A 20,903-nucleotide genomic window follows, 5' to 3' on the forward strand; every position below is an offset into this window, starting at 1 on the left:
GTCACTATATTGTAGAAGAGTAGAAATCTGAGGTTTTTCACTCGAAAAGTAAGAAAGCGAAGTAAGATCATGAAAAATATAGTCTGAATAATTGGTCCAAAGAACATAAACACTATTTTCAGTGGTCTTCATGACTGTGATGGTAGAGTATTCCCGTGTGCCATAAGTAATATCTTCTAAACATGTTTGGAAAGGAACCTTCAATTACAATGTTTCAGAGCTAATAGAACAGGCAAACTATTTGGATTTCCCTGGCAGAGTCCTTCCTGAGAGCCGCTTATTTTGTCAGTGCTGTGTTAGGTCCATAGTCTTCAGCATCTGAAATGCCAGCAGTCTAAACAGTTTCAAGATAGACCGAATTGAATTTCCACTCCAACATACACTCAATGCAATTACTTTTCATTATTTTGGAGTCTTAATAAATACCTAGTCAGATGAGTCACTGACTTGTACACACCAGAAATTTAAACCTCAGCCTGGTTCTTACTTTATTGAGTCTTATTTTTTTCTTGGGGGAGGGGGCTCTTATGTCTATCATTTTGCCTTTGTTTTTGTCCACTCCTACTCCAAGTAACAACCCTATCTATCTTTTTATGATTTTGCTTACAAACTGACAATCGGGGGGGAAAAGGGGATAGCTTCTGTTCAGTTTCTGTCAATGCACCAATGACTGGACAGAAAAAAAGAGATGTTTGTATAAGAATTATAGACTAATGACTATTATATATATATATATATATATATATATATATATATATATATATATATATATGAGTACCTGTAAGTAAGAGTGAACTGGTTTGTGAAAAAATTCTGCTTTCCCTTCCCTACATTTTTCTTGATTTATTACTCTCAAATTTTCTTCTTCAGATTTGAAATATATTATATCTTAATATGTGACACATACTGTGTAACTTTTCTTCAAGGTTTTTTTTTTTTTCAATCATTTCTTCCCAGCAGAACTTGTTTCATTGTAAGCTGGTAATAAGACAGAATGACAATATGTCCATTTGCTTCATGTGAGAGGCATCATTTTGTCTGTGGGAAAATGTGGTCTACTACTAATTTCATTTTCATTTCCTAAATAAGGAGCCCCATTAAAACGAAGACATCTGGTATACACAGCACTTAAAGCTGTGGCTCCCGAGGAGTGCTTTCTTTCCTCTTTAAATATGCATGAACTAGCGTTGTTTTGGTAATCCACTTCACCCTGTCAAAATAGAATCAAATAGAATGTATGTGTGACCTCTTTGCCTTCTACCCTGGGAAAATGAGTTCCAAGAACATTGAGGTGAAGGATATTCCGAACCTTTCACTTTCCATTTTATTTGCTATCCAAGCTCCTACCATTATGGAAGCTGGATGTTGAGCAGAATCTATTCCATTGATGGCTACCATGTTTGACTTAAAAATAAGAATGTCTCTGTGAGCTGTGAATCTGTGAATCATTAAGAATAAGTTTAAATATAAAAATAGTATTCCTACCTTCAGTGACACTTGATACCAGATAGAGCTTATGTGGTTTTTAAACAGTTATTTTGATATTTCTATGTGCAAAACAGTGATACTTAAAGGGGTATGAATGTCTGCCCAGTGTTACCTTGTTTTCACAAGAGTTGAAGAAAGATTGAAGGTTCGTGATTTTCTTCGGATGAAAATCATGAATTACCATTGTCAGTTCACTTCCCAGATATTTCAAACCACATTTCCTAGGATTAAATTCTTTGTCATCTTGATTTTTCATCCCCACTCTCTCTGTTCTATTCAAAAGCCTTTGGTGGTCAAAGGCTGCCTTCCCCTGTAGATTCATGAATGAAATTTGCATATTAGCTGCCAAAGAATATGGTAAGGTGCCTGTCTCATCTTGGTGTTATTGAACTACCCTGGTGTTTATAACCTTGAATATTTAAAAAGTGATCACATTGAGGAAAGGGGACTAAACTTGTTCATGTGCAGAGCATATGGTCAAAGAAAAGAAAGGGCAATGTATAAGACAGGGACAGTGAGGAAACTCCTTCTAGTTTTGATTTCCTATTTACTTCAGTATAATTACATCATTGTGACATTATATATATATACATAGATTATATATACATATGATTTTCTTTTATTCTTGTTTTGTGAATAAATGGATCTTCCATGTTTCACATATACCATATCTGCTCATATCAATCTAAAATTCTTTTCAATTATTTTCAGGGAGGGAAACGTCTACTTTTGTTATTAGAAGTGCTATTCTTCTAAAAGTATAAAAGATGCTGTGTTTCTTTTATGTCTTAAGATATTCTGTTGTACTTAGAGTGTTAGTAACGCATGATGGTGAAAGTAACAGGGCTCGGTTTGAGCACTAATTATAAAGCATTTCTCTGACCTTGGTAAGTGCACTTCCAACCACAGTGACATCTAGGAGAATACTGTTCACTGGATAAAAGTTAGGTGAGTGTGAGCCCTAAATTTATGCATTTTATAATCCCAATCCACAGATTCTGATTTTTTTTTTTTTTTTACAAAAGACATGTTTCAAGAACAAAGCTGTAGGATTTCTGAATTTTTGAAAATTTTTTACGTGTGTGAGTATTTTGTCCACATGTATGTATTTGCACCACATGCATGCCTGGTGAGTGCAAAGGCCTTAGCAAGGGTATCAGGTTCCCTGGAACTGGAGTTATAGGCTGTTGTGAACTGCCATTTAGATGCTTGGATTGGAACCCCAGTCCTCTGGAAGAGCAGCCAGTGCTCTTAACCCCAGAGCCATCTCTCCAACACCATGAATTTCTGTGTTTAACAATATTCTTGGATTACTTTGGGAAAATGAGCCAATTTCAGACTATACTAAATGGCATTCTTAGCTTAGCAGTTAGTAATGAAACACCATTTTTCACACAAAAGTGCAATAAAAGTGTAGATAGTGTTTAATACTTTGGCAATTAGTGATCTCTCTCTCTCTCTCTCTCTCTCTCTCTCTCTCTCTCTCTCTCTCTCTCTCTCTCTCTCTCTGTATATGCTGTATATAGAATTAGATAAATATTTTCCCATGGAATTATCTCAAATTTTGTTTTATCATTCAGTCAATCAGGAGAAGTATATCTTTAAAATAAACTCCTGGTATGAATTTACTTATATTTACATTTATGTTTCACCTATCCTGATTAGAAGGACCACTTTCAGGAAAGGGAAAGAGAATTCCTATTGGTGTGATATGCATAGCTTTATTGATTAAAGATAAATTACATTTCATGGCATTGGATATTTTTTCCATAGGGAATACTCCCGATAGGATACATAGACTGATTAGGAATATTTTGTTTTAAAACTGTTTATCAAGTATGTGGAAACTTTTCATTTTTATGACAAATTTAACACAACAGCCTAATTTGATACTATACAACTTTCCGATTTTAGTCTTTGTTGTGAAGTAGATCAAGTATGTATAAATAGGAGAGAGTATAATGACAACCTATAAAACCAGGACATAATAAATGTTTTGACATAATGTCTTCACTTTTTTCTTCACTCTGAACAATATTAAAGTGTTTCATTTCACCACTAGATACTTCACCAAATTCTCTAAAAATAAAGATAAATATCCCTTTGTGAAAATAATGCAGTTTATTATACACTTAAATACCAAGTAACTGGGGCTACTAACTTCATGTTTTTCATTGTATGGAAAACAGAGTTTTGTTTTTTTGTTTTTTTAAAGGATATTTCCCCCTTTGCTATCATCCACCCACTCTCATGCAGCTATTTCCTATGACGCTCCCTCTCCCTTCAACAGCCTATGGATTTATTGACAAGAGGACTTCTATAGCAACAACATGCAAAAGTAGTGTGTAGACTTGTAGAGTCCAAGTTCAGATTATGCTTATTTTTATAACTTTTATCTTTTGGCAATTTCATGCATGCATGTATGTGTGTGTGTGTGTGTGTGTGTGTGTGTGTGTGTGTGTGTATAATATACTCTGGTTACTTTCACCACCTCTCTTCACTATGAATACACGTCACCAGGAATTGCGTGAGGTTTTATTTTATAAACTCAATAGTAAGCAGAAAGTTTTGATTACTCTGATTTAAGAATAACCTGATTTACTAAAGAGATATAAATTGGATATACTACATGCTTCTAGGACAAGTATAAGTATATTTGCCATCAAAAATATTGTATTAAGATTCACAAAACAATGTAAAAAAACCAACCCATTGAAATCAATTAATACTTGTAAGCATATGGTAGCATTTAAAAACAAGAAACACTGAAGCAAAGTCCTTCATGTTTGGCCAAAGACGTGTTTCCATATGAGTTCACACTGTGCAATGTCATCAAGAGAAGCTCTTCAAGATGTGTGAGTTAGAGTAGTATTTCTCATGTACTCACAACTCTGGACAATATGATTCAGAGCACATCTTGAGTCTCCTTTAAGCATCTAGGATACATTTCTGTGTTCCTGACCATCTGGGGAATAGATGGGAAAAAATGGTGACAATTCTGTTCCATGCAAGTAAAAATAGAAATGTTTTAGTTGTTGTATTGATGAAAACATTGAAATATGTTTTTACAACAGCAAAAACCATCCCATTAAAGCATTTTTGACTAGAAGCATTTGTTTTAATTTAGAACACATGAGCCTGCAGACATAATAGCTAGGGACTACCACTAGGAAAACAATGACAGTTATAAAGGAGCATTAAATCTCTCTGTTTTCTTTCTCTTTAGTTTACTTATTTTCCCTGTCACGCTTGTGAAATCATGCTGGAGTTCACCAGATTGTAGTAGTTTTCTCATGCTCCAGTTCCTCACTTCCCTTAGCCCCTTCTTTTCCTTTATTTCAGCTGTCTGTGCGATCTTCACCCCACCTCTACAACTTAGAAAGCCTTGTGGATTTTGTCATACACATTCCTGCACAGACATCACCAAGGAGCTACACAATGAAATAGAATCGCTGCATTAGTGCTATTTTGAGTCCTTACAGGACTTGACCAGGAGGGACATGATTACTCCGTTAAAGTAGAATGATAGATACTAACCAAACTGACTTAGCTCCAGTTGCATTATGGTAAATATTAGTTTTGTCAACAACCCCTTGACCTTCTATATAATGGAAAAACTTCTATCCTGTATTTTTGTTTTTCTAAAAAACAAAATTTAGATTGATGATTTTCCATAATAGTGGCAAATGTAGACCCTGAATGACTTTTGAGGTGCGGAAAGGTAGTTTCACTAGAAAAGTATTTACCACTCTCACAATGGAAGTAAAAATGGAAGAAACAATAAGCATATTTTGCTACTTTATGAGGAATTATTGATAAACATGACACTTTGGGGCATAATATTCAGTTAAAGGAGATCTTTAAAATATCCATATAAATTTCAGACGTATCATCATGAACTTCATCAATTTTTCTTATTTCTCTAATGCCATCTGTGACAGTTAAGGAATACCACTTCAAACAGATTAATTTTCTGACATATATGAGTTTGGAGAAGAGTTTTGGGGAAATATACACTTGACTGTAAGACACTTTGATCCACAACATTGAAATTCTGATAAAACAATTAAAATTTGATATTAGAATTCCAAGTGCTCTGAAAGAAATATCAGCATACAGTCTATTTCTAAGGAAAGATGATAATGAATGATAATATAAAGTGAGGTTGAGTTTCTATCATGTTGATTCTTTTTTCCTTTAAAAAGGCACTCAGTAACTCTCCCAGAGCTAATGTCTGCAAGTCCAAACTTGTCTGTGCGTGATGGCTTTGACTGACAGGTTAGATATAGTTGATGTGGGAGACTGCCATGGATGAGTGGGAGTGAGCAAGTTCGGCCATACACTCTGATCAATCAGATTACCCAGTGGTTCTTTCAACTGCCTCACCCTGTCATTGGCTGTCAAGCCAATCCAAATAATGAAACTAGTATTTACATATACACAGAGCTTTGTGTTTTGAATGTGCTTACTTCGCCTTTACAAACACAGACATAACAAATACTATGATCTGTGTGCTGAAAACTAGATACAAATGTCACAAATATTTACAGGTGTGGATTGGTAAAGGAGACAAATTCAATCCAATATTGTATTTCTAATATTGAAGTTATTACTTGAAATACTCAAATAACTGGGAAGCATACATAAATACGCATCTTTACATAAACCCTCAGCAGTATATTCCCTCTAATTTTAGATCCAAGCTAACAATATTTTGAGAAATTATTAGGCTTGCATTAAATATTTACTTCACACCAGCAAATGTATGTCTAATTTTAAATTTACTACAAATTTCACAAATCCCAATATCACTCTATTACATCTATAAAGAGACAGAATTCCCTGGTCTTTTGAGGAAGCTACTCTCTTGGCATGACTTTGAGATCAAGTATGCCAGAATAAATGATAGAGAAACAGGAAAAGGCAAAGCAGCTGTATTACTCAGCTTTAGTCATATGGAAACTTGCCTGTGAGGCTCCACATCCAGACTGCTAGACTATTTGGCATGTTTAGTTAGTAAGATACCTGCCAAATCAATGAACTTAATCTTTAAGGGGCTATTTTCATCAATAAAAGCTGACTGTTCATTTCTTAGTCTGTACCATGGATTCAATACCATCAGCTTCACAAATAACAGATGATAACATGGTTGTGCCTACCAGCTATTGGAAACAAAGTGAGATTCAATACCAATTTATGCCATAAAGATGTATATAATTGCATTATTGTTTTATGTACATTACCTAGTTTGATCTTCAGAACTGTCCACTGAGATAAGCACCATAGACATCACTAGAGCTTCTGAGTAGATAAAGAACTGGTAACTTAGCAGAGAAAATAAGGAACCACTTTTGGATTAGCTCATCAGAAATACAATTATCAGTATTGGCTTAGTCTCTTTTCTGGTATAGTATTGTTCCTCTTCAGAGACATCCATTTCAGCCCACTTGAACCAGGAGGCTGTTATTTTCCCTAACAGTTTGTACTCAGCACTCACTCTCTGAGGTAACATCAATACTGTAGAGGCACTAAAAATATAAAACAGTTCAACTTGGTTTATTTAGGATTAATGGTGAAAATATAAGATAGTTTACATAAAAGTAATTTTTAAATTTGGTGATTAAAATACTTGAACTTAATGGATGCCATCACCCCGATGTGGGTAGTATGTTCTTATGACTCTCAAAGAATATTAGGCATGTCCCTTCAGTTATCTATACTAGACTGCTCTTTCATAGCCAAGAGAAGATAAACAGAATGTGCTCTAGAAATGTAATAATAACCTAAATCTCTTTGAGGAAAATAAATGAAAATAATAGAAAGTGTCAAAGGGAAAAGGAGAAAAAATTAAAAGCATATTGTCACTAGACATGGCTATGTATGCATAATAAGTGGAAACTAGTTTTTAGAATACATGTATTTACATTATGTTACTTTTCTATTAGATTCTTTCAAGCGAATCCTAATGTACTTATGTAATTCTGGCTTCTTTTGCTAATTTACTTTCTGAAAGAATGGGAACACTGGCTACTTCATGAACTCTAAAGAGAAAGTTAACTCACTCTCACTCTAAAGTACATGGTTTTTGATTTGTGGTACTGACGATGAACATGAACAGGCCAGGTTTTAAATCATGAAAAACTTTAAAAGGTTGATTATAAAAATACTGAAAATAGAATAATTCTCTAATTTTTTTTCTTAAAATTAGAATTTTGAATGCAAAAGTGTCATGTTCTTACCTTTACTAAAGTGGCCATTTATAGGGGAACAGTATCTATATTTAGATTTCAAGTTTTATCTGTAACAAACTTCTAACATATTTGCTGTGCTAATTAATTTTCAGTCAACAAAAGAAAGCTAAGTAGATTCACGATCACATTGTCTTAATTTGATTCATTACAATTACAGACCTGAACATTGCACCATATTGCACAAGCTAGTCTTGAACTCAAGGACTATGAAATCCTCCTAACTCAGCCCTAGAGTAGGACCTTGTACATAATACCAAACCGATTGAGAAACCTGCAGATCATAATAGGCCAACAATGGGCTGCAACCTAATTTCTCAGGCCAACTTTCTCTTATTTTGGTATTTATGTGCATATGCTGTGCAAACTATCATATCCCCTTCTAAATGGAGATAAGCGATCTGACCTTTGTCATCCTGGATCACCCTTCGTTTCCAAGCATACTTGTCCATTTTTCCCTCTCACCGCCTTCTTTCTCTCTCTTAGTAGGCCTCATACTTGACAACATTCACAAACAGCATCCTACAAACCAAAACCCTACAATCACCACTCCACACAGACCTCCAGGCCCACAGCACTAAGAGGAAGAGACCGGAGCTCTGTGAACATACGCACTTTGTACATTTAAAATTATTCTGTATGATGTGCTTGCTATGAGCCATGCTCTTTTTGAGCAAGAGAGAACATAAAAGTGATGGGGGGCAGGGGGTGGAAAAGAAATCTCAGTTGTTATGAAGGCACATGCTTGTGGTCAAACAGAGAAAATAAATTAGAGAGCACATAAATAATAGAAGGTACATTGATGGCTAAATCCTGAGGGAAAGCCCAGTGAGCAGCTTATGCAGTGGCTGCAGCAGGGAGAGCCTTTTAGCTAGCCGCACTTAGAATGTTCTTTTTAGCAGGTGACAGTCAAACAGAGACCTTCTTCTAGAGCATGTTCAACAAAGACAAGAGTCTAATAGGACTTGAAGAAGAGGGGAAAAAAACAAGGAGAAAGGACCAGAGTTAAGAGTGGTGAATCTAAGAAAAGTAGTTTCTATGATGTTCCTATGATGTTAAGAGTGTGTTGGTGAGGGCTGGAGGGACTGAACGGTGGTTCAGCTCACTGTCTGCTCTTCCAGAGAACCTCGGTTTGATCCTCAGCACCCATATAGTGGCTCACAATTGTCTGTACCTTCAGTCCTAGGAGATCAATGTCCTCTTCTGCTACTGTGGGCACCAGGCAATGCATGCAATATAAATACATGGAGACAAAACACCCACCTATACTTACAAACAAAAACAAAACCGGAAACCAAATTTTAAAAAGAAAGGGTTTGGGGCAATGGTAAATGTACATGTGAAGAAAATTACCATAAACATCTCCCCAAAATTGGCTCTGATGAGCAAAGATATGAGATTTCTCTTTTAACAGGATGGTGTAATGCATCTTTATTCAATCTAGACTTATTTAGGATTGAGTGTGAAGAAGAGGAATGGTAATTGTTGGCCGGAATGACAGCTAGGCAAGGGGTCTTAGGTTTCTGATCTTAAATAATATGCTTACCAATGTCCTAAAGCCCCATATCTAACTCTTGTGTCCTGGTATGTGCATAAGCATTGATCTCTTTTTCACATTTGATCCAATGTTTCCAGTGAGTTTCTGGTGAGGTTGTTGTATCTTAGTCCATTTTGCGCTATCCTAAGCAAAAACCACAGACTGGGTAATATTTTGAGTTTTGGGTTAATGGCCGAGACATCTGTGCTCGAGGCCCTAAGAGGTTCTGTGTGATGAGTATGTTTTGTATGAGCTGAAGCCGCACATGATGTATCATCACATGGTGGAAGGCAGAAGGGCCAGGAGTCTAGAGAGCAGCTGCCATGATCTCTTGAGCCTCTGCCATTAAAAGATTTGCATGAGGTCAGAGCCTTCATGACGGTTAGCCCTAACCTCCTAATGTTGTCACTTTAAGGATTAAATTTCTAAAACTTGAACTTAAGGACATATTGACACCATTGTTCTGTCCATTCCGCCTCCCCTTCCTAATGTTTTCCATTCTGCCAACTCTATTTAACAGAACTACCAATCTTCTTCTATTTGTGATCCAGACTCTTTAAGAAGATTCAGGTTTTTCTTTTTAAAAAAATGAGGGGAGTGTGTGTGCATATGTAGATATGTGGGTGTGAGCACAGCACAAGTATACAACAGTCCATGTGTGGATGTCAGAAAACAACCTTCCAACATCAGTTCTCAGTGTTCACCTTAGATTCCTGAGAATTGAACTCGGGTCATCAGGCTTCCACAGCAAGGATTTCTGCTTGCTGAACTTTCTCTCCAGCCTAGCCACTGATTTTTTTTTATCAACACCCATTTATACTTCCTGTGCTGTCCGAGGCCTAGAAGCCAAGGTCTTGGTGATTTGCTTCACCTCTGTCTTCTCTCCTGTGGACTCTTTCTTTGATTGTGCATTCATAAGTTCTGATCTGCACTGCTGAGCAGATCATTTTCATCGTTCCTGCCTTCATTCCTTCGATCCATCCATGCGCCTACACTGGATAACTTCATAAAATAGATTTCCTAATTTTAAATTGGCAGGAGACTAAAACATTGTCTCCCTGGCCTAGAGATGAATTCCTTTCAAGGCCTTTTCTTACAATCTGTGTTTATAACTGAACTTTGTACCATACTTCAAAAGTTTGGTGCAAGCTAATATAAACAATTCTTATCTCCCTGCATCTCAATGTTGCTGTTTCCTAATTTATGAATTCTATTATTTTCAGTGACATAGTATATTATCTTACTATGCAACATTTTCTTCCTTTTATTTTATTTTGGGTTATAATTTACTTTTTCTCCTTTATTTTCTTAAGGGTAGAGTCCATACAACATCTTTTTAAAAAAATTCCCTAAGTAAGAAACTCACAAACTGGATGTAGTAGTTGATGATTATGTCATGTTAATTAGCCCCTGTAACTTAGCTATCTTTATCTGGGAACTCAGTATACACTTCTGCACTTTCATGTGGGTATCCTAACATATACATGTTATAGATAATTAACCATCAGGTGATTCAGCCATTTTTTTTAGCCATTCTTTTTTTTTTTTTAATTTGCTTTTAGTTATTCTTTGTGTCTTTCACCAAATGCATCTCAATACCATTCATTTCCCGTCCCTTCAAACTCACCCTCTGCCCTTGCAACCCATATCCAAACACCTTTACCCATTCATATGTCTTTATGTGCAAGTGTTCATTGCAAAGAGTCAGGGTCTGGTTCAAGGCCTCTGGTTTCTTCTACACTATCAATGCTGGACTCTCACTGGGACATCTCTTGGATATCCTGTTCTTGCCCTGTGTTGTGGAAATCCTGCAACTTTAGGTCAGCAGGACCAGTCCCTTCACATGCTGATCATAGATAGGGTGGATGTTGAGGTGGACCAACTCATAACCCTGGGTCTGTGCTTGAGTAGTTACAGGCTTGGGCAGCACACCAACTCTCCACTGCCTTCACCACCAGGGTGAGCTCTCCAGCATTGCCCTGGCTAGTTCACCCCTTACAGGGTGATGAGCAAGGGGTGGGGCTAGGTCTCCTGCTTTCATAGTCATAGAGTTGGCTCTCCCACACTAATACCTTCAGGGCTAGGTCTCTTGTGTTGCCCTGGCAAGGTATAGGGGCCACTCTCCCAAGTGCTACTACAGCTGTGAGGGGCAAGGACCGGTCTCCTGCTCTTCTGACCTCAGGGCCAGCTCTCTTACCTGCTACTGGAAGCAGTGGGTAAGGGTGGGGTTTGGGGTTATGGGGATTAGTGGATATCCCTCACCTAACCACACTACCACATGGCTGATGAGGGTGGAGGCCAGATCTCCAACACTCATGTTCTTTGGGCAGTTCACCAACACCCCTGTCAATAGGGTAAGCTCTGTTGTGCTGCCCAAGTGAGGTACAGGACCCTCCTGAGTGTTTCAGCTGGTGAGGGGCAGGACCCATTGTTCTGCCTAGTGTTGTGGACAGTGAGGGGTGGGGCCAACTCTGTACAGTCCTAACCTCTCTGCCTTTGATATCAAGAGCCTTGGACATCAACACAGACCATGGCTGCATCAGGGCAATGAACCTAGAAACCTAGACATGTGTGGTAGCAGCAGCTCAGGCCCAGACATTACCAGGGCCCGGGGTGGCAATCAAGCCACCCACCTCAGCCTGCTCCTCACCACTTTCACCTCTTCAGGTATGCCTCTGTCCAGATGAACAGAACTATTCTGTCAGTCACTCACTCACGCTCTCCCATAATACACCATACATTGCTCACCATAATAGTGCCCTGTGTGCCTGCCACCCAGGCCTATGTTTTCTCCGTGAAGCCCAGGGGGGCCTTGTGTGGGTTTCTTGGCCTTGCTCAGTCATGATGCTGGGTAGGAATATGCTTTCTCCTCAGAGCCCAGGGTGGTCCACCCTGAGCCTGTGTGGGTGTCTTTTGACCCCACTCAGTCCATTGTGGTGTAGGGTAGAAACATTTAGCCATTCTTTATAACTATTACTTATATACAAACCAATTCAATCAATGACATTACCATCCCTTCTGAAATCTAAACTAGAATATTCATTCATAGTCATGTCTCTGGAATTAATTGTTAAATTTGATCTATTTTACTTTTTATGAGTTTTTAATATCTGCCCTTTTCTTCCTCATCTATCAATGTCTAATTTCAAAACTTACCAGGCAAGATAAGTTTCATTATCTGACATTCAGGATATCCATAAATATCTTTATAGCTTGGGTGACTCTGGTTTCTCATTTGTCAGTCTGGTTATAGAGTCTGTCAGAAATTTCTCTTTAGTGTTTGCCTCATTCTCTTTCTTCACGCTTTCTAGATTTTACCTCATATCATTTCCTCTATGATCATATTTTTTTTGAACTTCTCATTTTTTTCAAATTATTTTTCTTTTCCCTTTGCATAATGTGACAGGACTATCTTAATTGTAACTTGGTGAATTCTGTGTGTGTCTATGACTGATGATTGCCAAATACCTTCTTTCTTCTTCTGAGATGAGGCACATCCAGGGTGATGTGGCTTTGGACTAGGGCTAATCTCTTACCTTCTTTGTCTCAGTAGTCAGCTCCTCTCCCAGCAAAACAGGGCTCTAGTGTTTCTGCATCATCTCATCCTTTGCAAAATGCTTCTAGGTCCATGCCATTCTCAAACGACATGTTGTTTTCTTTGATTTAAAGAATGCCCTTTAAATGACCAACACCTGTTTCATCTGACCCATGCTGAACTCATTATGAATCTGGGTTGTTATACCTGAGCTTGGTTTTGGTGTATAAACAAGCAGAATGCATTCATTCCATTCATAAAGGAGAAACAACTACACGATCGTATAATAGTCTTCCACACACTCTCTTGATCAGTTTTGATCTCTGCATAGCTAATAGGAAGGTTGCTGTCTTAGCTATTAACATTTCTGATAATTTCTCATTACTAAACTATGCATAATTTCACTAAAGTAGTGTGTTTATATTATTTTTTAGGCTGTGGTTCCTAGAATGTGAAAGAATTAATTGCACTTTTTTTTGTCTTCAGTGGTTCTGTGACATGTAGGTAACATGTGCATTGGGAAAACCAGTGTAGATCATAAAATTACACGACTTAGTTCAGGTGACAGGGACAAAAATGACATCTGCCTTGAAGGATTAAAAAGCAAGGACTTTTCTATGTGCACACGGACTTTTATTATGCAGAGATTGCCTATATTATCATGTTGAAACTAGTGTAGATTTTTAAAATGTTTTTTAATTTAATATATACTTGCATAATTCTTATGAATGAATATCCTATCTGACTAGATAGATACCTAGATATAGAGACAGATTATAGTTAGAAAAGAAAATGTGAACAATGAATTCCTTCTATTTAACTTGTTTACCTTGCTCTTTGGAGCAAAAGCACATGAAACTGTGATTGATTTGATTTATATCATCTATATTAACAGCAAAACATCCACTAGTCAATCATCATAGCATATAAATACATGTATGTGAATATTCCACATTTTAAAAACTGCACATATTGCGTTTGTATAACCTTGCATTTATAAATATTCCTGAAGAAATTCCTTCTATTTTATAGCCAAATTAGTTCTGAGTGTGGCATTTGCTCCATGAAGCCTAACTAGAGAGTAGGCCATTAGCCATGCTGGAGCTTAGGGACCTCAGGCTTTGCCTTTGGAAATTAAATATTTAATATTGCTTTGTCTAGGCTGGCTTAGAACAGGATCTTTTCTTCATTCCAGGGCAATGTCAAAATTCACAGAAGAGCAACGAGTCATATTGTCTATTGAAATCAAACCTGACTCTTCCCCTTCACACACCGATCAACACACAAGCCTGCCCTTGGGATGGTGACATCATTACCATCTCAGGGCACCCGAGGCTGGTTGTTCCTATTAAAATGAAGTGAGATTAGGGTTCTAGGAGAGAGAAGTCAAATATTTGAACACTAATCATGCCTAGATGCCTTTTATTACTTTTCAGGCAGTGAATTTTTTCAGACATCAGGAATTACAGACTGCAATCACTTCATATGAAAGTGGACAGGAAAGAATACAATTAGGCGAATTGCAGAGACACACTATGGCATTCTGTGAAATGAAAGATGCACCTATTTAAAGCTTTCTGATACATGAAAGAGACACTTATCCCCCAAGGAGGAAAGGGAACTACTTAAAAGGAAGGACTTTTATTAATATTTTACAATTAAATTGCAATCTCTTTATCCTCCCTCCCTTTGTAATTTTCGTGTTGACCTGTGTAAGTGCCTTGTCCATGGAGCACTCACTCTTTCTGGGGCATCAGATGAGAGGAGTTTATTGAAAAGGAAACAGAATGAAAAATGCAATGACAGGAATTCAAATAGTGTCTCTTTGGGGCTTATCTTCTCAGTGTTTTGGCTTTTGTGGTTATTGGTCGGGGATTTTTGAGATTGGTTCATTAATGCCAAGGTGAGTGATGTCAGTGTCAAGGGAGGCAATCATGTAGCTTTAATTCTGGGGGTTTCTAGTTGTTGCATCATACTTAAATATTGTGTGTGTGTGTGTGTGTGTGTGTGTGTGTATGTATATATTTTGTATGTCTATGTATCCATTGTAATACCCCCCTATAAGATTTAAATATGAATTAGAAAAGGCCCAATATCTCAATCAGGCAAATGATAATAGATATTCCACTTTCCTATAAAAAGTAAAGAATAGAGAAACAGTGACTTTTACATTTATTTAAAGTATATAAACTATTATGAATACCATTTATTAAAACATAAAGTGTATTTGGGAGAAAATATGCACGGAATTCTGCATAATCATTAAAGGAAGATAAGACTAAACTCTATTTTTTTTTTTCAAAACAAGGTTTCTCTGTATAACAGTCCTGGAACTCACTTTGTAGCCCAGGCTGGCTTCGAACTCACTGAGATTCGCCTGCCTCTGCCTCTCAAGTGCTGGGATTTAAAGGCAGGTGCTACCACCACCACCCAGCTTAAACTCAATTTTTTTAATTTGTAAAATCAAATAAATATTATGTAATCCAAAATTTCTCATTAAACTGTAAAATATTTTGACTTCTGTAAAATGAGCAAAAAGATAACAAGAATTGGTATACAACCTATTTAATCATAAACTATGAATGTGGATTAGGGACAATTTTATATATGCTCTTATTGCAATGCCCAAATTTGTGATATGAGGCTTCAGCAGAGTAATCAATTCAGGAATATGATAAAGCAAAAGTCTCAGAGAATTTTGAATATTTATTTTCAAATGTTTCTATCAGGCCTTCTGCCAAAAGCAAAATGTTATCTGAGAGCATTCAACTAATTTCATTTCTTCTGCTACAATAATGTGATACAGCATTCCATGCCTTTATCTGAAATAGTAGACTATATTTAGAACAATTTTAGGCTCACAGCCATATTAATACAGTGTAGTGATTTTACTGATGCCTCTCTCACCATCATACAAACAAGTTTGTATATTTGTTTCAACTGATAAACTCATACATCATCATCATCATCACCAAAAGATACAGTTTTTGTCAGGTTCTCTCTTGGTAGTGAATATCCTACGGATATGAACAATATGCAATGATGTGTACATAGCACACTGGTGTCCTAAAGAGTAAATCCACTGTCAGGAAAATTCCCTCATCTTCTTCCACTCATTCTTTCCTCTCCTTTAACCCTTGGCAAGCATTCATCTTTCTATTTTATCCATAGACTTGAATTATGGGATCATATACTATGTGCCTTTTTAGATTGGTTTCTTCCAGTTTGTGTGATGGATTTAAGTTCCATCAGTATCGTTACATGTTTTGATAGATTGTTTCTTTTTAGTTCTGAAAAATACCTCATTTTCTGGATATACCCATTTATCTATTCATCTCTTGAGGGACACTTTGGTTGCTCCTAAATTTTTGACAATTCTGAAAAAAGCTACTGTAACAATTTGTGTGCATGTTTTACTATGATCACGTATCCTCAACTTTTATAGGCAAAAACTTCATGTTTTATGGTTTGGTCAAACACTGTACCGACTGAACTCTGTCTCCAGGATGACAATTTTTTCCGTGAATGTATTTTATTTTCCCTTCTGCCTTCTGATAGAGGAATAAGCTGATATTCCAAACATTTCCATGATTTTTCTCAATGTTCATAAAGGTTCAATTATTTGATTGTATTTTATGTGCATTTACAGGCTTAGGAAAGACAGACATGCTTAGTGGTGACCAACTGCTGGAAGCTGTGCACATGTAACAGGAGATGACATGGATGGACATGTAAAGGGAAATGCACAGTCTAATGGTGCGGGCTACCTTTGCCTCACATGAACTTACAAACAAAGAAATCCAAATTAACATTAGACTGGCCATTTTATTAGATGTTGGAACTCTTTAAGGCGTCAATATATGTACAGTTCAGAGAATGATTCAAGAAAGCCATATTTTTGTTGTTGTTGTTTTCTGTTGCCTTGGTTTTGAAGGATGGTCTCACTATGCAGCCATGACTGACCTTGATTGAGCCTTGAACTTCCTCTGTAGATGCAACTAACCTTGAATTCTCAGAGATCTACTCGTTTCTGGGTCTTGAGTGATGGGATTACACAAGTCCTGGCCTACTTTCAGTTTTGAATGAGTGAGGTGAGTTTACGCAGCATGTAGCTAATGAAAGAATATGTAGTAATTACCGGGTAGATAGAAGCAGCAGACAGCAAAATACTATACAACAAGTGCTCACAACATTCCTCAGAGACAGCTGGAGCATCCTGACTGAGGGAGTAAACAGGAGGAATCATCCTCAACTCAGGGGCTTACAAACACAGAACAGAAAGCAGCTGGGAAAGGTACGCTGAGGCAGGCCAGCTGGAGTTCCCAACTGAGAAGCCCATGCAGAATAGAGGAAGCCCTTGGATGGGCCTTCTGAGGAAAAGAACGGATAGCAGCAGACAGACAACAAGACAGGCTCTTGCAATCAGCCTACAGACATAGAAGGAGGAAGCCATTCTCAACTCCACTGGAGTTTCTCATCAAAACTTCTGAGGAGACCATTGTCTGCCCATGAAACCCTGCCTTCTCTTTGCCACTGCAGACAGTTTAATATTATGAGATAAACAATGGTAACCTTGGATAGGAATACTTTACCTTCTAGCTGCTCTCAAGGGCGCCATGTTTTTACTGTTGGGCTGTTTGCTCTTTTTATTTTTTTTCACATCATAGAATTGGGAGAGCAGCCTAGACCAAGAAGTGCTGTTTCAGAGGACATTTTGGAAAATACTTGAAATAAACAAGTAGGAATCTGTTTCAGGAAGGACTTTCTTACTCTCAAAGTTGGCTTTCTACAAATTTAAACAAAATATAACAAGTCACCATTAAAATGTACATTATAGCCAGTCAAGAAAAAAGCTACATGGTTTATATTCTCCTACATTTGAGTTTTTCTAAGATGGGGCTTCTCTGGATTGGCTTGGGTCTCCTGATCTTCTAACTGGGCTTCCAGAGGAGCTGGAATTACAGGCATGCCCCACTACACCCCACCGAAATCTAGTCATTTAGAATTACAGCAACATATGTACTTACAACTTTTCTTTGACTTTTATTTTTCCCTGATGAATAGCTGATTGATTGGGAATGACTGACAGATTTGAGTATTCAATTGAAAACAACTCCACCTAAATGTCTCTTGATAAACAGTTTTGATGAGTAAATGAAGTTATATATATATATATATTTATATATATACATATATATAAATACACACACACATATATACACAGTCTCTGTATTTTTTATCTGCTTGATCATTGTTCATCTCTTGACAGTTTATAAGGAGATAAATTCACCAAATGTATTCATAGTTAACAAGATAATATTATCAAAGTGTCAAAGGTGAGGCTGGAGAGATGGCTCAATTGAGTATGTGTGCTGCTCTTTCTAGGACTTGTTCAGTTCGCAGAACCCACATTGGTCAACTAACAGACAACTGCCACTAACTCAAAATCCAGGGACCTGACCCTCTTCTGACCTTTGCAGCCCATACACATAAATAAAAATAAAATTAAAATAATTAAAAATATTGTATTGCTTTCTTGTAAAACTGGTTTAATTTTCTTAGGGTAATTTCTAACTCCTGTGGAACTGGATTAGATACCAACAAGGCAGGTTGCTGTAGAGCAAAGTAGATACCTTCATGTGTAAGGTAGGGCTTTGGAGATGGCTCAGCAGTTAACAGCAGTTACTGCTCCTTTGGAGAGTTCCAGGGTTCCCAGCACCCATGTTGAGTCACTCTCAGTAGCCTGTAAGTCCAGCTCTAATGTAAGCCAATGCCTCTGGCTTCTACAAACACCTCCACTCACATGCACACACCTACCCACAGACATACAGAATACACACAGTTAAAAGACTAGAATAAATCTTTCTTTAAAAAATCCTCAATGCAGCTCCTACCTACAGGAGCAGGGGCTGTCCCTAACACTTTGGCTGGCTCTTGGGAACCTATTCCTCATACTCGATTGTCTTGTCCAGCTTTGATACAAGAGGAGATGCTTAGTCTTACCACAACTTGATATGCCATACTTCGTTGATACCCATGGTAAGTCTGTCCCTTTCTGAACAGACACAGAAGAGGAGTGGATTGGGCAAGGGGCAGAGAGGAAGTGGGGGGAGGGAATGGGAGGAGAGGAGGGAGGGGAAACTGAAGTGGGATGTAAAATAAATTAATTAAATTTTAAAAATTCCCCAATGCTACATGTGAAAAATTACTCTAAAAATTATCCATTCTTGCAAATCAAGTTCTAGCTGCACTATTGCCTCTATCCGATGAACGTAAAGCACCCTGGAAACTTACACTTTTGAGAATGGCCTCATAATTTACAGGTTTTCTCAGACCTCCTTACAGAGTTTTGGCTCAAATCATCCAGAGTGCACAGAGAAGTGAGCTAATTATAGTTTTTTAAGACAGCCAATGCTAATTTTATATGACTTAATTTAGATTTAGTCTCTAGTGCTTAATGATAAACCTATCTTCAATAAAATTTTAAGTATCTTTATGGCATTCACTTTTTTTGAAAGGACGGCACTAATATTCAAAAGTAGAGTGAGCTACCCCGGCTTTCTTTCAAATAGGACAGATGCACATCATTGCAGATCTCTAATGACAAAGGAGAGAATTGGAGAACAGACAAGTTAAATCAGGTTGGCAGGCTCCTAAAGGAAATAGAGAGATGCTGAGCTGGAATAAAATCATCAGTCTTCTGACCTGCAATCCAGGGCTTTCCCACCACTGTGCTATGATTAATCAATACCAGGAAGCCAACCAAGTATCAGGCGAAGATCACCCATTTGTATCTGTCTTTCCCTTATGTGGCTAGAATCTCAAACACCAAGTGCATACTGAATGAGGATCAGAAGCGATGGCAATCTCAGTGACTGGTGAACAGATTTTTCTCTTATTATTAGGAGATTTGATAAAAAAAAAAAAAAAAAACCAGAGAATTTACCGAGCTCAAAGTGTGAAATACCGCACTTTGTGTGTGTTTTGTCAACACGTGGGAAAATCGACCCTTTCTTATAGCAACTTACTTTGACTCTCTTTTATTTTTATCCTGCTAAGAAAGCACTGGATCTGTGTGGAAGGGTGTGCTGCCTTATGAATCACATTGGCATAGGCTGCTGGTGTTAAGGATTCACACATTTCAAACAAAATTTGGTATATTTATATCTATCTCAGAAAGTGAAATAATAGAATTCAAAAAATGGAGAATGTAACCAAAAAGGCAAAATTAAGGTGTGTGGAGGAATGGATAGCAACACCCTTCACTGGAGATACTATTTATTTATTCATTTGTTTAGTGTTTAACATTTTTAAAAAGTAAACTCAACCAAGTCTTGCCAAACAGTGTTTTGGGGAATATTCTATTTGGATGTATTCTCCAGAAGGAGAAGAGTAATGATATAGAACAATTTGAATGGGTGTAAAAGAGATGCTGTTCTATATATTCTCCTTTGCCATTTTCTGAACATGACATGACTTCAACAGTGACTTGGCTTTGAGGGTAGGATAAACAACACATGTTCTTCCTAACACGGCTTTCTTGTTGAACTTAAACAGCAAAACGAGGAAGTGTAGAGGAAGGGGCGGAGATAATCTGTCACATGTTGAGTTCGGCTGAAAAAAAGAGCAAAAGAGCTGCTATTGATGGTGTCTTCTAGCTCTGAAATTCACAATGTAGGGTCAGGCTGGCCTCAAATTGAAGGAGAGCTGTCTGTTTCTGCCTACTTGAGCACTGGGAGGAAAGTTATGAACAATGATGCCCTGGCTAGCTGATGTGTCAAGATGCTTAGTGTTCATTTTGCTTTGATGTTCAAGCCTAGTGCTTTCTTCTTCATGTCTAATGAAGAGCCTCTGACCTGTGTGTGGTCTTTTTGTGGAAGGTTGTTTATCGGCGTGTCCTGAGCACAAGTCGTCTCCTTGTTTCAGATTTATTTAACAGGAAAAAAATACTACTAGGAAAGGAGGAGGGAGAGGAGATGACAGGGAGGAGGAGAGAAGTAGACAGGGTAGGCTGGGAAGGCAGAAGGAGACCCTTAATGCCTGATCCAACCTGTCTTTGTCAACTGACTGATCTTGCATGTTGCAATAGTCACAG

General features: G+C 37.5%; 1 protein-coding gene and 1 long non-coding RNA gene across 2 annotated transcripts in view; one reads left to right on the forward strand and one right to left on the reverse strand.

The window, feature by feature from the left end:
* Robo2 (roundabout guidance receptor 2) overlaps window positions 1-20,903 on the forward strand; it is a 532,650-nt gene that overhangs the window by 154,993 nt on the left and 356,754 nt on the right. The window lies entirely within an intron of this gene.
* LOC131922169 (uncharacterized) lies at window positions 16,637-18,911 on the reverse strand. Its single transcript, XR_009382225.1, has 3 exons — window positions 18,812-18,911; window positions 17,401-17,594; window positions 16,637-16,920 (listed from the first exon to the last, which is right to left on the reverse strand). It is a non-coding gene; the product is annotated as an uncharacterized LOC131922169 (long non-coding RNA).

The sequence above is a fragment of the Peromyscus eremicus genome, chromosome 12 (genome assembly GCF_949786415.1).
Source record: "Peromyscus eremicus chromosome 12, PerEre_H2_v1, whole genome shotgun sequence".
NCBI classification, from domain to species: domain Eukaryota; kingdom Metazoa; phylum Chordata; class Mammalia; order Rodentia; family Cricetidae; genus Peromyscus; species Peromyscus eremicus.